This window comes from Thalassophryne amazonica, chromosome 13 (assembly GCF_902500255.1).
Source record: "Thalassophryne amazonica chromosome 13, fThaAma1.1, whole genome shotgun sequence".
Lineage (NCBI taxonomy): Eukaryota > Metazoa > Chordata > Actinopteri > Batrachoidiformes > Batrachoididae > Thalassophryne > Thalassophryne amazonica.
The window spans coordinates 53,394,026-53,408,615 of record NC_047115.1 but is presented as its reverse complement, the minus strand read 5'-3'; positions in this window follow the sequence as shown (position 1 = coordinate 53,408,615).

Below are 14,590 nucleotides of genomic sequence, written 5' to 3'. Positions count from 1 at the left end.
CATCAAATTCATCTCCACATACAGACGTGTGGAAATTAACTTTCAGTTGCTCCACTGAAGCTGCCTGCCTGATTAATCACTTGTCAAATGTCTGATCAAGAACTGAACAGGCCGTAATGAACAGCTCGGCTTGGAAACTCTCATTCCCAGCCTCACAATGCAAAGGGCAGCTTTGCCAAGAGATGACAGTGAATGTTATGACCTATTTTAAGCAGCATTGATTTTCTTTTTGCTTCTCAAGTCACTGTCATTTTAATATTAAATGGATTTTGCACTTGAAGCTTTGTTTTATCAGTAAAAACATTCTTTGTTGTACATTCCAGATCTATGAGCATCATATTATAAAAATGTAGACTGTTTTAATTATGGCACAAGAACTTAAAAAAAAGTTTCAATAAATAAATATAAGATTGAAAAGAAGTTTGTTCCAGTTCATTTTGTCTCACAGGGCTTGTACTATTTTAATATATTTATGACTAACATTAGCCCTTTTTATGTCAAAGGTACAAATAATTTTGTGGTGATGGATTCATTGTAATAATGTGTGTTGAAATAATAAATACAGAAATTCACTGAATATATATTCAGACTGAAGATAACAGCCAATTAACCCCAAATGTCTAAAATTTGACCAATCCTTTTTAGATGTTAATTTTGGCATACGTTTGAGCTACTTTTTTTTCTAAATTTCTTTCTCACAGCCACACACGAATCAGGATTTGATTCTGACTCACCACTCGAAAGAGACACTGTTATTGGAATCTCACAGCAATTGTCAAATCAAAAGTGATTTAAACTATTAGTTTGTGATACTGTCACAAAATGTTACATTTTTGTGATAGTATCACAAAATTTTGGACGGGGGGCTGGTATGGGTTATGATTAGGGTTAGAAATGGTGACAAAAACTTGGCCGTGTCATGAAAATGTGATGCATTTCAAGACAGTAGGGGAACAAAACATGGGCTGGGCTGGTTATTGAGGTCACTGTGAACTTCATAGTTAGAACAATGAGTGTCTGATACATCTATACGTTAAAAGCCAAGTGGCCTCTGTGCAGTGGTGGGCACAGCTAACCAAAAAGTTAGTTTCGATTTCAGTTAATCTGCTAACTGAAAAGTTAACTTTTATAAAGCTAAATCAATAAACCCATAAGAAATTTAGCAGAAGTTACAGCTAAAAGCTAAACCGATACCTTTTAGTATTGACCCCAGTAGACTGGCAATTACTGATACTTCTGAGTAAACTGAAAGGCAATCACAACATGGAGCCAGAACTTCTGTGTAAGATCAGCTTTCTCTCTGCAAAATAGACCTAGTGACCAGAAAGAAGAAAAAAGGGGAGGGGGGAAAAAAGCTAATTTATTTTCACAGCCATACTGTCTTGCAGATGTGTCATAGGAGACATGCACAGCAAGACAGTTTTGACTTATGGTTAAAATTTTAAACAAACTAATTCCGGATAAGTTATCAAAATTAAGGTCACCTCTGTTGTTTTTACAAAGTAAAAATATCAGCTATATGTTTTAGTTTTAATGTAATGCACTAATTCTAAACTAAGGTTTGACATTAAACAGACACATGTTGACATTAAACAGACACATGTGCCAAAAGATAAGCTAAATTCAGATAAGCTGCTCTCATCACAACCCCCCACCCCCACCCCGTCAAAATGCAGAAAACACTGCCATTAAAATGTGATGCATGTAAATAGATCAACTGTAATTTGTGTGTGAGGTTTCAACCCCGGAAAATGATGCAAAAAAAGAGAGGTCGCATTGAGACTGTCTGATCAGGCTGCAATTTAACCGCTGCACTGCACATAAACAACAGCATTAACATCATCCCACATAAAACTCTTTGTATGTTGTGCCTAAAACTCTCGTGACTATATGATCTGGATTTATAGACGTTATTATTGTCCTTGTTTTATGTAAACCTGCGAGAAGTTCAGGTTGTTTCACTGATATTTACGAGGTCTGTCCATAAAGTATAGGTCCTTTTTATTTTTTTCAAAAACTATATGGATTTCATTCATATGTTTTTATGTCAGACATGCTTGAACCCTCGTGCGCATGCGTGAGTTTTTCCACGCCTGTCGGTGACGTCATTCACCTGTGAGCACTCCTTGTGGGAGGAGTCGTCCAGCCCCTCGTCGGAATTCCTTTGTCTGAGAAGTTGCTGAGAGACTGGCGCTTTGTTTGATCAAAATTTTTTCTAAACCTGTGAGACACATCGAAGTGGACATGGTTCGAAAAATTAAGCTGGTTTTCAGTGAAAATTTTAACGGCTGATGAGAGATTTTGAGGTGACACTGTCGCTTTAAGGACTCCCCACAGTGCGAGACGTCGCGCAGCGCTCTCAGGCGGCATCATCAGCCTGTTTCAAGCTTAAAACCTCCACATTTCAGGCTCTATTGATCCAGGACGTCGTGAGAGAACAGAGAAGTTTCAGAAGAAGTCGGTTTCAGCATTTTATCCGGATATTCCACTGTTAAAGGAGATTGTTTTAATGAAAGACGTGCGGACGGGTCCGCGCGTCGGCTCGCAGCCGCCGCGACACTCCGCCGCAGGAAAAACACCTCTGTTGGAAGCCTTAAGGACAAGTTGGAACATGTCCAGCTGTTAAACAATTTCTCATATACTCACCCCACTGAAAGCCATCAAAAGCCGCCTGGATTTTACAAATGGTTATCAACACGGAGGTCTTTTTCCTGTGCCGCCGCACCGCGCCGGCTGCGTCCCGACGCGCGGACCCGTCCGCACGTCTTTCATTAAAACAATCTCCTTTAACAGTGGAATATCCGGATAAAATGCTGAAACCGACTTCTTCTGAAACTTCTCTGTTCTCTCACGACGTCCTGGATCAATAGAGCCTGAAATGTGGAGGTTTTAAGCTTGAAACAGGCTGATGACGCCGCCTGAGAGCGCTGCGCGACGTCTCGCACTGTGGGGAGTCCTTAAAGCGACAGTGTCACCTCAAAATCTCTCATCAGCCGTTAAAATTTTCACTGAAAACCAGCTTAATTTTTCGAACCATGTCCACTTCGATGTGTCTCACAGGTTTAGAAAAAATTTTGATCAAACAAAGCGCCAGTCTCTCAGCAACTTCTCAGACAAAGGAATTCTGACGAGGGGCTGGACGACTCCTCCCACAAGGAGTGCTCACAGGCGAATGACGTCACCGACAGGCGTGGAAAAACTCACGCATGCGCACGAGGGTTCAAGCATGTCTGACGTAAAAACATATGAATGAAATCCATATAGTTTTTGAAAAAAATTAAAAGGACCTATACTTTATGGACAGCCCTCGTACAGTGGGCGGGAATTGCTGTGAGCCGCAATTGCTTCATGTTCATGTCATTCTAGAGGAAACTGAAGTTTGCTCTTTAACATCCTGCTTATTGTCCTTTACAGCACTGTTTGTTCCAGAATAATATATATATATAAAATGTTTGAAATTCAGTTTGTGTTTATGAAGTTCCATGCAGGTTAGTTGTAGCAGACACTGAATATTTGGAATATTTGTTTTAGCATGTTTTCAGGGTCTCATGTAGCAGTGTCTTAAAAATGTTATGAAAAGCATAAAAGTTACATTTTGGTTGTATAATGTTCATTTGCAGTTGTCATGTAGTTTCTCAGTGTTATTTTGACTGCAGCAACTCTGGTGCGCAAGGGATTGTGGGATATCTCAATGGGGCAAATTGCGGTAAAAATCTTAATTTAATTAATTAATTAATCTTAATTTAAAATCTTAATTTAAAATCTGTCGTGAAACTGAAATAAACAAAAAACATGACAATTTTGACACCCCCTGTAAAGTTACTGTAACTTGTGTGTTGGTTTTTACAGTGTGTGTGATCGGTGATCCACTTATATTGAAACGTTCTGAATACGAGGTTTGTTACAAAAGTATCGGACCTTTTTATTTTTTCAAAAACCTGATGGATTTGAATCACGTGTGCTTGCATGAGCCAACCTTGAACCTTCGTGCGCATGCGTGACTTTTTTCACGCCTGTCGGGTGCGTCATTTGCTTGTAAGCAGCCTTTGAGTGAGGATGGGTGGAGTCTCTCATCATTTTTTCTTTGCAAGGAAATGGCGGAACAACTGGAGCAGCGCGACTGCATCAAATTATGCTACAAACTGGGCGATAGCCAGGTGGAAACCATTCGGATTATTCAGACAGCTTTCGGTGACGATGCTATGGGCATCACACAGATTAGGCGGTACAACCGGTTTAAAGATGGCCGCACAACGGTGGAGGGCGCGCCGCGCTCCGGGTGGCATCAACACACTGAAACGACCGGATCATGTCCAGCTTGTCCACAATTTCTCGGATAGTCACATGACTGAAAGTGAAAACCATCTGAATCTTTCGATTGGTTGGCAGCTGGGCATGTTACAACATGTCCTGTGAGACTTCAACATGGAGGCACTGTTGCTGTGCCATCAGTTTCGTGCCGATGAATTTCGCTGCCACTCTTTTCATGGCAAAATCTTCTTTGACAGTGGAATGTGCCGAAAAAGTGCTGATGTCCACCTCTTCCGCAATTTCTCGGATAATCACATGATGGTCCCACAGCATCACAGCGTTCACTTTGGAAATGATCCGGTCATTTCAGTGTGTTGATGCTGATCGGAGTGCGGCGCGCCCTCCACCATTATGCGTCTGTCTTTAAACCGGTGGTACTGCTCCTTAATCTGTGTGATGCCCATAGCATCGTCACCGAAAGCCGTCTGAATAATCCAAATGGTTTCCACCTGGCTATTGCCCATTTTGTGGCAAAATTTGATGCAGTTGTGCTGCTCCAGTCGTTCCACCATTTCCTTGCAAAGGAAAAATGACGAGAGACTACACCCATCCTCACACAAAGGCTGCTTACAAGCAAATGACGCAACCGACAGGCGTGAAAAAAATCACGCATGCGCACGAAGGTTCAAGGTTGGCTCATGCAAGCACACGTGATTCAAATCCATCAGGGTTTGAAAAAAATAAAAAAGTCGGATACTTTTCTAACAGACCTCGTATGTTGGTCTATTTACTCTCCTATCCAGTAGATGGCAGTGTTCTCTGCATTTTGATGGAGGGGGGAGGAGGAAGTGATGAGAGTAGCTTGTATGAATTTTCCCATAATGCCTTTCGGCACATGTGTCTGTTTAATGTCAGACCTTCAGGAATTGGTGCATTACTTTAAAAAATATGAGCAATATCATATTTTCACTTTGTAAATATTACGGAGTTACCATTAATTTCGCTAAACTGTCCAGAATTAGTTGGTTTTAAATGAAACAATGAGTGAAAGGTACTTTGCGCTTCATGACTCTTGCCCAGTGTCTGAGTATCGGCATGGTGAAAGTAAATTAAATTTTTTTTTTCTTCTTTGCAATAGCAGCTGGTCTGCCCACTTTTACTGGGGGAGGACTGAGCTTCTCACAGCAGTCTGTTTATTGCAAAGCACACGACAGGAATTAACATGTATGACTTTAGGTTTTACAGATGTTTCTGATGGTTTTGCTTTATCTCAAGGCCAGCAAAAAAAAAAAGTTAGCTGACTGAAAGTTATCGGAACTAAATTTAGCGGAAGCTAATTGGTCTGCTGATGGTTTTCAAAGTTAGCTGAAAAGCTAATCTGCTAACAAAAATGTTAGCTTAGCTAATTAGCATTTAGCAGACTAGCAGAACTGTGCCCACCACTGCCTCTTTGTACGTGAATGTTTCCATGTGTGTGTGGCTTCAATCACGGAGAAACTTTGGTATGCTTATGTATGCACAGTGGTGGGCACAGATAACCTAAAAGTTAACTTCGATAACAGATAATCAGATAACTGAAAAGTTATCTTCGATAAAGATAAACCGATAAACGGATAAAGGGATTATCGGAAGATACAGATAACCGATAACTTGTAGTGTTGGCTAGGGGGGCGCACGCCGCACGGCCACATTGGATTACACTAACGGCTTAATACTTTTTGAATCTCAGCACTGCAGGCTCTGCTGCTGGGTAAAGGTTAAGTGACAAGCACAAAAGGATGCACAAAAAATAAATAAAACCCCAAACACTGTCATTATCTTCACCAAAAGCAGTAAATCACAGTATTAGAAGTCTGTTTATATTAAACCGTTTGTGGAGCTATGGCTCATATTATGTTCACAAAACAAATGCAAAAAATAGACTTTTGAGCTGCTTACTTACATACCGTTTTTGTCCACAGTGTAACTTCTTTCAGCTTGTTCTCCACCGAGTGTTGCAACAGCGCTTCTGCTTTGACCTGTGAACTGGAAGCTATCTTTTCTTTTTTCTTTTTTTCCCTAAGTGTGCACTGACCCCTGCTGGCTTATCATTGTCACACCAGCCGGCGTTGCTAAGCAGTTGCTATGTAAGACCTCGGCTGTCCGGATGACGTGCAATTTCAACTTCCATCATAGTGAATTTAGCTTAATTTTCTCCCTCTAAAACCCTAAAAAACAGACCTAGAAAGCTGAAATTTTAATATGTTGTACACACGGAGCTTTCCAAAAAGGTGCAGCATACCAAGATCAGATGATGATCAAGATCAACATGCACATAATAACATGAACAAATGAAATTAAGGAGTACAACATACTGTTTATTAAATACAGTTTATTACAAAATTTACTGCACACATCATCACTGGTCTCCTGCTGGTTATACCCCCCCCCAAAAAAAACAAACAAAATATTTTTTTGCATGATAGTGTTTGTAATCAAGATTTCTTGCAGTAATTGATGCATAAACTGAAATCCATAAACTGCTTAAACTGAAAAAATATATATTATGAATGATATTCACGTTTTGCAAGACGTGCGTTCACATTTAGGGAGATATTCCAGTAATCACACATCTATTACGCATTTTGCTGCTTCTCCATCTCCTCGAGGTGATGTTTGTTGCCCTTCATGAAAACCAACCTCTCAAAATTGGCATCTGAGAGGGTGGCTCTCTTGGCCCTCAAAATGTCCTTGCCTATCGAAAATAGGCGCTCAACCGCAGCACTGGATGGGATGGCTGTGTTATATTTAATGCAGAGGTCCACCAGCACCTTCTCACCCAAGAAGGCAGCATCTGTCAAGATGTCCTTTGAGCTGGTCTCCAGCCAGATCTTAACCAGGTTCTGTGCCTTTAACTTCAATGACCTGTGGCTCGTGCACTCCTGGGGCTGAGTGATGCTGCTGAAGAAGTCATCTGCCCCTTCCTCTTCATTGCTGGTGCTGCTGCTGCCCTCCACCACGGTCTCCCTCAGGGATGTCTCCACGGCGGTCTCCATGACCTTCTTGACCCTGCTGACCTGGCTATGGTCGTGTTTCTCCAGCCAGAACAGACGAAACTTGGGGTGGAAGGCAGCTGCCAGCTGGCACTCCTGATCTTCTAGGAGGGGCCCAAACCTTTTTGTGATGCCTGCCAGTATTGCATCTACCAAAGGACTGCAGTATAGGAGGCCTGTGGACTTGGCCTCCTTCAGCTTCATTATGGTAGCTGCAACAGTTGGCAGAAGGCTCCCAAGATAGGCTTGATCCTCTCCCTGAATTTTGTCCAAGGCCCTGGCAACATTGGACATTACCTGGGCATACTCTTTCAGGAAGCTGACCTCGGAATCAGTGAAGCTCTGTAGCTTCAGCTGCGCCATCACCCGGTGGACAGCTCCCCTTTTATGATGCAGCAGGACAACAACTGAGTCATAGGTGGAGTTCCATCTGGTACTGGTGGGGACTACCAACCTCCTCTTCAACTCATCCAAAATGGTGTCTGCTGACACGGTGCTGCGGCACTGCTGGTTCCACAGCGCCTGTGCCTTAGACATGGCCTTTCTGTAGGTAGACTTAAATTGCGCACAGGCAAGCACCTTGTCAGCATCCACGCTGGCTACCAAGTTGAAGGTGTGGGCTGCACACCTCATGTGGACTGGAAGGACTCCTCAAGGGCAGCCTCAACAAAGATGTACTCCACCTCACCCATGGTTCCAGCCTCAGGATCCCCCTCAATGTCCTCCATGTCCGAATCGGCAGCAGGCTCAGGAATGTCTGGCAAGAGCTCAGTTTCTGTCTGTCGTGGTCCTGGTCACCTTTTCCTGTAGGTGGAATTTATAGTGGGTGTCCACCATGGCCTCGGCGAGAACATCAAAGGTGTGGTGCCCTTTGAGCCGAGAGCAGGCCAGGACCGCGTGCTGTCTGGTGTGGGTCTTGGGGTCCAGCCAGTGTGCAGTCATCCCCATGTAGGACCTGTTGTGGGCTGACCAACAGTCCGCAGTGGTCGCCACCCAGGGGACATCCTCGAACAATCTGTAATTAAAAATTATAAATCATAAATAAACAAATTATAAAATTTAAAATGTAATAATGACTATCTGTATCAATTATTTTTAATAATTGAATCAAGAAATTTAGCATTAGGCAACATTACAACGAATTTGCCCTGTTGACGTATCCCATAATCCCTTGCGTGCCAGAGAGTCGCTGCAGTCAAATATAGAGAATCAACACGATGACAGTTGTAAATAATATTATACTACAAAAATTTAATTTTTTTATGCTTTTGTTTTCATCACGTCAATAAGAGACTGCTGCATGATACCCTGAAAATTTGCTAAAACAATTATAACAATCTGTGTCTGTTACGTTTAATCTGCGCGGAATTTAATAAACGCAAACCGAATTTCAGACATATATATTAGTCTGGAACAAAGAGGACAAACAGTGCTGTAAAGAACAATAATCAAGACAAAGAGCAAACTTCACTTTCCCCCAGAACGACATGATCAGGAAGCGATTGTAGCTCACAGCAGCTCCCATTGAAAATAACGGAGAGACAGACTGTGATTCTCACATGTTTACATAAAACAAACAATAACAACATCTATAAATGCAAAGAATATATTCATGAGAGTTTTAGACACAATATAAAACTATTTTTATATTGCGATGTTAATGGTGTTGTCCATGTGCAGCGGTTAAAGTGCAGCGTGATCAGAGCGTCTCAATGCAGTTCTCAATGTTACTGAGATCTCACAGTGCAGCGACCTCTCAGAGGTTTTGCAGGATTTGAAATGTCAATAAGGTGAATAGCAATAATAAAACAATCATACAAAATTATTTAGGGATTATTATTGTAGTACCTTTACTATGCAAATCAAGTGTGCAAATCAACCTAAGTGTAATGAAATTGCATTTCTAAATGCAGAAAATCTGGATAAAAAGGAAGATTAGGAAAACATGATAATATTAAAAAATATATAATAAATTAATACACAAACTGATTCTCAGTTGACCTAATTAACCGAATGGGCAGCAAAAGCTTATACACACTTATACTACCCATTTTACCTCAGTAAATTTTACCAGCTATACTAAAATAATAGTACCCAATGGAGCAAAATGGGGGCTGATCACGAAATGGAGCAGACTGACCCAGTGGCTGAAGTTTTATCTCTTGAACACCAGATGGCGCTGCTGCCTCGAATACATTAGACTGACAACCGCCCCAGAATTGGGCCACATACTTGCCCAAACTTGCCCAAAGTGAGGCCCACTAACGCTGACGTCAGCATCTCAACCACCAACCAATCACAGGCTAGGAGAGAGAGAGAGAGAGAGAGAGAGAGCTGTTTGTGGCTGGTCAAGATCTTCCTCCCCAGGGTGCAGCGGGACATCGACTTTTTGCTGGGGTTCAAGGTCTTGACCAAACTGATGAATGTGGGGGACTCCACAACATGCAGCGGCAGCATGTTGCATACGAAGAGGTCCACGATCTTCAAGTCCACCACAGACGCCAGTGCCAGAAGCCGACTGTGCAAAGGCCCCCCGAATAGTAGGCTGGGACAGCTGACTTTTTTTTTTGCGGGGTGGCTGCCCACCAAATGAAGACTGCCCTGCTGCTGCTGCTGCTAGCTGAAGAACGCCTGTGTTTCCCACGTGAAGAACCGGCCTTGATCCTTTCTTCAAATTGGATTGCATGGCCTGGGTGGTTCCTCTTCACATGGGACTTTAAATTACAAAGGCTGGTTGTGTGCCCTTTAATTGTTGTCTCCTTTGAGTGACACAGGACACACTGGGAAAAAAGGATGCTAGCGTTCTTCTTGTCCACCGATTGGAAAACAAAGAAATCCTCCAGGTGAGGACACGGGTTCTGGACCTCGTGGCAGGCCTGGGCCTCAGCCTGAGCTGCTCCAGACACCTCCCCACTCGATCCAGGCTCCTCTTGGACGTCATCCTCAGGCCGTGGAACACAAACAATGTTTTCCTCACTCATTTTCCCCCCAAAAAACCACCGTAAGTTCAGAAAAAAAATAATAATGCTGGCTCGCTCACTCGCTGCTAGTCACGTTCGAAACGCACGAAGACTAACTACTAAACACGAGGCTGTCGACGTCATCAGCCAGCAACAGCCAGTCAGAGCATGCGCAGAGCGCAGTGAAGTTTTTATTTTGTAATTTTGTTTTTAATCTATCTATATATATATATATATATATATATATATATATATGTAATTTAAAGACCATTTCTATAAAAAAAACAGTAAATCGCAGGAGTCAGTTTATCTCTGTATAACGTCACCCATGTTGCATTCAATGTGAATGGTAAAATTTATAACTCTCAGCCTCTGAGAGTGCTCACGTCTGTTACTATGAATTTATGGGGAAGTGATTGTTGTACAAAAGCTTCAGATAACTGTCACTGAGATAGATGATGACTGGAGCGCAGTTTTAAGCAGAAACGAGGCAATAACTTGTTGCTGAAGAAGTGAAAAGACCCACGTGCAGTGAAGGCACAGTGAGCGTGCCCTCCCCCTTCTGAGCTCTGACAGCGGCCTGACTGTTGCACACAGCCTGGAGGAGGCAGGAACGATTTTAGCTATTTACAAACCTTTTTGACTGTTAAACCTTACTCACTTCACCACCAAAAAAAATGTTATCGGACTGAACATTATCGGAACTTAATGTATCGGAAGATAATTGGTCCGATAATGGTTTTAAAATTTATCTGAAAAGATAATCCGATGATGAAAACGTTATCTTCGATAATTATCTATCGGATTATCGGAACTGTGCCCACCACTGTGTATGCATCAAGGGTGAATGCAGTAAAAATGGAAAATTGATAGGACCAATATTTTTGGAGAAATTAGGGATATTAAATATTAGCTAACAATTGTGAATAATGGATGTTGATAATTACATTCTGGACTCATATGCTATTCCAGCAGGACGCTGTAGTGCATGGCCTCGATTTGCCATAATTAAATAAATACATTAATGCTTTCTCAACAAAAACCTGATGTTTTGAACTGAGGACAGAGACTGTTGTGTTTTCACTCCTAATGCCGCGTTCACACCGGGCGCGACGTGGGCGACTGCAGCCACAGGTTGCCATGTAATCCCTATGTAAGGACGCGTTTTGGCGCCAAACAGCGCAGTGCGACGTGATGGACGCGAGTGAAGCGATGTGAGTGAAGCGATTTTGAGCGTTTTGCGCATTTGTGGCACGATATTGCGTCACGTCACGTCGCGTTTCCATCCTCCCCAAGTTCAAAAATCTTAACTTTTTCGTCTCGTCGCGCCGCGATGACCAATCAGGGACTGAATATGTAGTGACGTGGAGATGTCTGGAGTTTGAAGATGTGAACATGTCCTGTATCTGGTAGCAGCCTGTGAGCAGGACTTATATCTCTTTTGTCCTTTATTTCACAATCATGACAAGAGTTTTTGGAGTGAACAACAGCACCACAGCAGCGGGGAGCAGAGTTTCTTTTTATTTTTATTTTACGTGCGCGCGTGCGCGAATCGTTCTGGAGATTATGTTACTTATTAACTACACAGCTGTATAATAAAACAAATGGTGACTGGTTTCTAAACACAATTATGACAGAGTTTTTGGAGCGAGCAGCAGCCCTACTTGCAGCAGTGGGAGCGGAGCTTTTTCCTTTTCTTTTTGTTTTTTTAGGTGCGCACACGAGCGAATCATCTGTAGAGAATAGTTTATTAATTAACTACACAGATGTATAAAACAAATGGTGACTGGTTTCTAAACACAATTATGACAGAGTTTTTTGGGGGAAGAGCCAGCTGTAGTTTCTTTTTTTTTCTTTTTTTTATTGTTTACATGTGCGCGCCCGAACGGGACAGTTGATCCTCAAACTGGGTCCCGCAGAGGTGGAAGGACCGCTGAAAGCGGCCGTCACCCAGACACAGCTCCTGCAGAAAATAATGATAACTCTCTGTATTGGAAGCTTTTCACAACAACTCGACTCGCTCCGTGTGATCAAGGTCCGTCATGTTAGCTTGACTGACAACCGGAGCCGGCGAGCGGAATGGAAGCTCCTCCTATTTGATGACGCACCGGGGTGAATTTTCGCAGCGAAAGTCCACCCAAGCAGAGCGACACACCGTGCGAAGGAGGCGCTTCCGTCGCCTGGCGACCCACGCGAATTTGTAGCGTCTGATCACGCCCGGTGTGAACACGGCATTACTGAGAAATTCCTGGTTCCATTTGGAGATAAGCTTTGGAGACACCCCCTGTGGGCCTCCACTCTGGCCCCACATCACAACAGAACTGTAACTCAGTTTTTCAAAGGAGCCATTGCTTGTTTATCAGTTAAATTTCGGTTACTGAATTACATGACATTATAATTGTTTCACTTCAGGATCTGAAACTTGCCAAGCCAGGAGAATCCAACTTTTATGGCCTCACACCAAGGCCAGAAACTCTCCAGACGTGCAAGACGAACTCTTCCATGATAAGACGTGGCCATAAAAAAGTGAAGAAAAAGGAGACCTTTTGTTTAAATGCAGGAGAACAGTGTTCTTTTATAGTATATAACAATTCTAATGTCTGTGTTGTTTAATCAAACAATCTGCTTTGCATATAAATGCTCCATTTAAATGACATCTGTTCTTTGTAACTGCTGTTGTGTTTAAATGTGATGTTTTTTCTGACTTATCCATGTTTTGATAATGGAATATTTTGTTAACCAAGTGGTGTGTGTAGGATGTTAAGCCTTTAACCCTCTGGGGTCCGAGGGCATTTTTTGGACAGTTCACTTGCAAACTATAATAAACAACTGTTTTGACACTTTATAAAGGTAATTTGAGGTCTTGTGTGAAAGTCTGTACAACAAAAAGGTTCAAGCAATAAACACAAATGCACATTTTGAACAATATATACAAAATGGTCTCTGCGTTTTGTTGTCCATTGACATGGTAAACAGTGCTTTACGCAGAGAAAGCAACAGAGTTATCCAGTAACATTCACATGCAAACTAGTGGAGCAATCCTGATAGTTACACACTCTTTGTTTGAGCATGTGAGATTGTCATCAGAGGCTCTCCGTCTGCTCCTGCTTTCACTGATCGCTGTGTGTAATGGCACAGGGCACACTGAGTATGTACTAATAGTATGTACTCATTGGAGCACCCAGGGGGCTATTCAAATGGGCCAACTAGTAACATTTCACTCCTGAAAACAATCTTTGGCTTTTCACGTGAGGTAAATCTGCCCTACGATTGGATTTTGTAAAACCATGTGACAGTGAAATAATTCCGACCAACTCACATTGCGCACCTCATCACACAGCTTCTATGAGGAGTATAAAGATGGCCGATGGCTGGCTTGAATGTCTGCAGAGTTAAATTGTCAGCAAAAAAAAAGTAAGTTTCTATCTCATATCATTCAAAAGTTATTTATAATTTAGTAAAGCTTGGTCTTAGCCATCGTATACGACGGTGTCGGCCCCAGAGGGTTAATAATGTTATATTCATCCCAAAAATGTCTTAGACCAAGAGTTTACTCAATTTGTCTGCCTCTCTTCGCATGAAGTTTCTGTGAAGTTACCCATCCACGTAGGCAGGGTTTAATGACATAAGCCCCCTTTAAAAGTTTTAGAAAGGAGCTTTTCTCGTCTTCAGCCTCTTCCCTTCTGCTATTCTGCCCTACTCTCTTTTCTGCTCTTCTCTTAAATGCTTAACATTATTTTTGGGTCAACAAGGCCCCATGCTAGCCTAGCTAAGCTACCACGTGGCTTCATTCGTTGTTTCATTCTTTGATAACTTTTAACAAATTAATAGCCTGACATTTTTAAGGTTCATCGAGTCTTTCAAATTTTTAAGAGAACTTCCGAGCTGAACTTTTCAAAATAATAGGGAATTTACAGAAAAGTGACTTTCCTTTTCTGTACTTTACAACACTGCTCTTATGTTAACTTTTTTCTAAAGTCAAAGACTTTTAATCTGGCTCCAACAAACCTTTTAAAAGCTACCAGAACCCATTTTCAACAAACGCCTTCCACCTCTGGGGTCCAGCAAGCTGACAGCGGACCTGACTACAAAGCATCAGCCATCCTGTCAGTAAAACCAGCCGACACTGAAGCCTTGGGACCGCTGGTTTAACCCCTGACCCAAGTGAGCTCACATTGCAAAGAGCTGAATGGATGGTTCATCTGAACCATCTCTTCAATGGATCAGCTAAGTGACCCAGTTAAAGGTTCCAGAAAAAGGGTTTTGTTGTCAATGGATGCAAAGTGGCTTCTTTTTAAAAGTCCACTCAAAAATGGCAGTAAACTTTTCATTTCCTGTATATTTGTA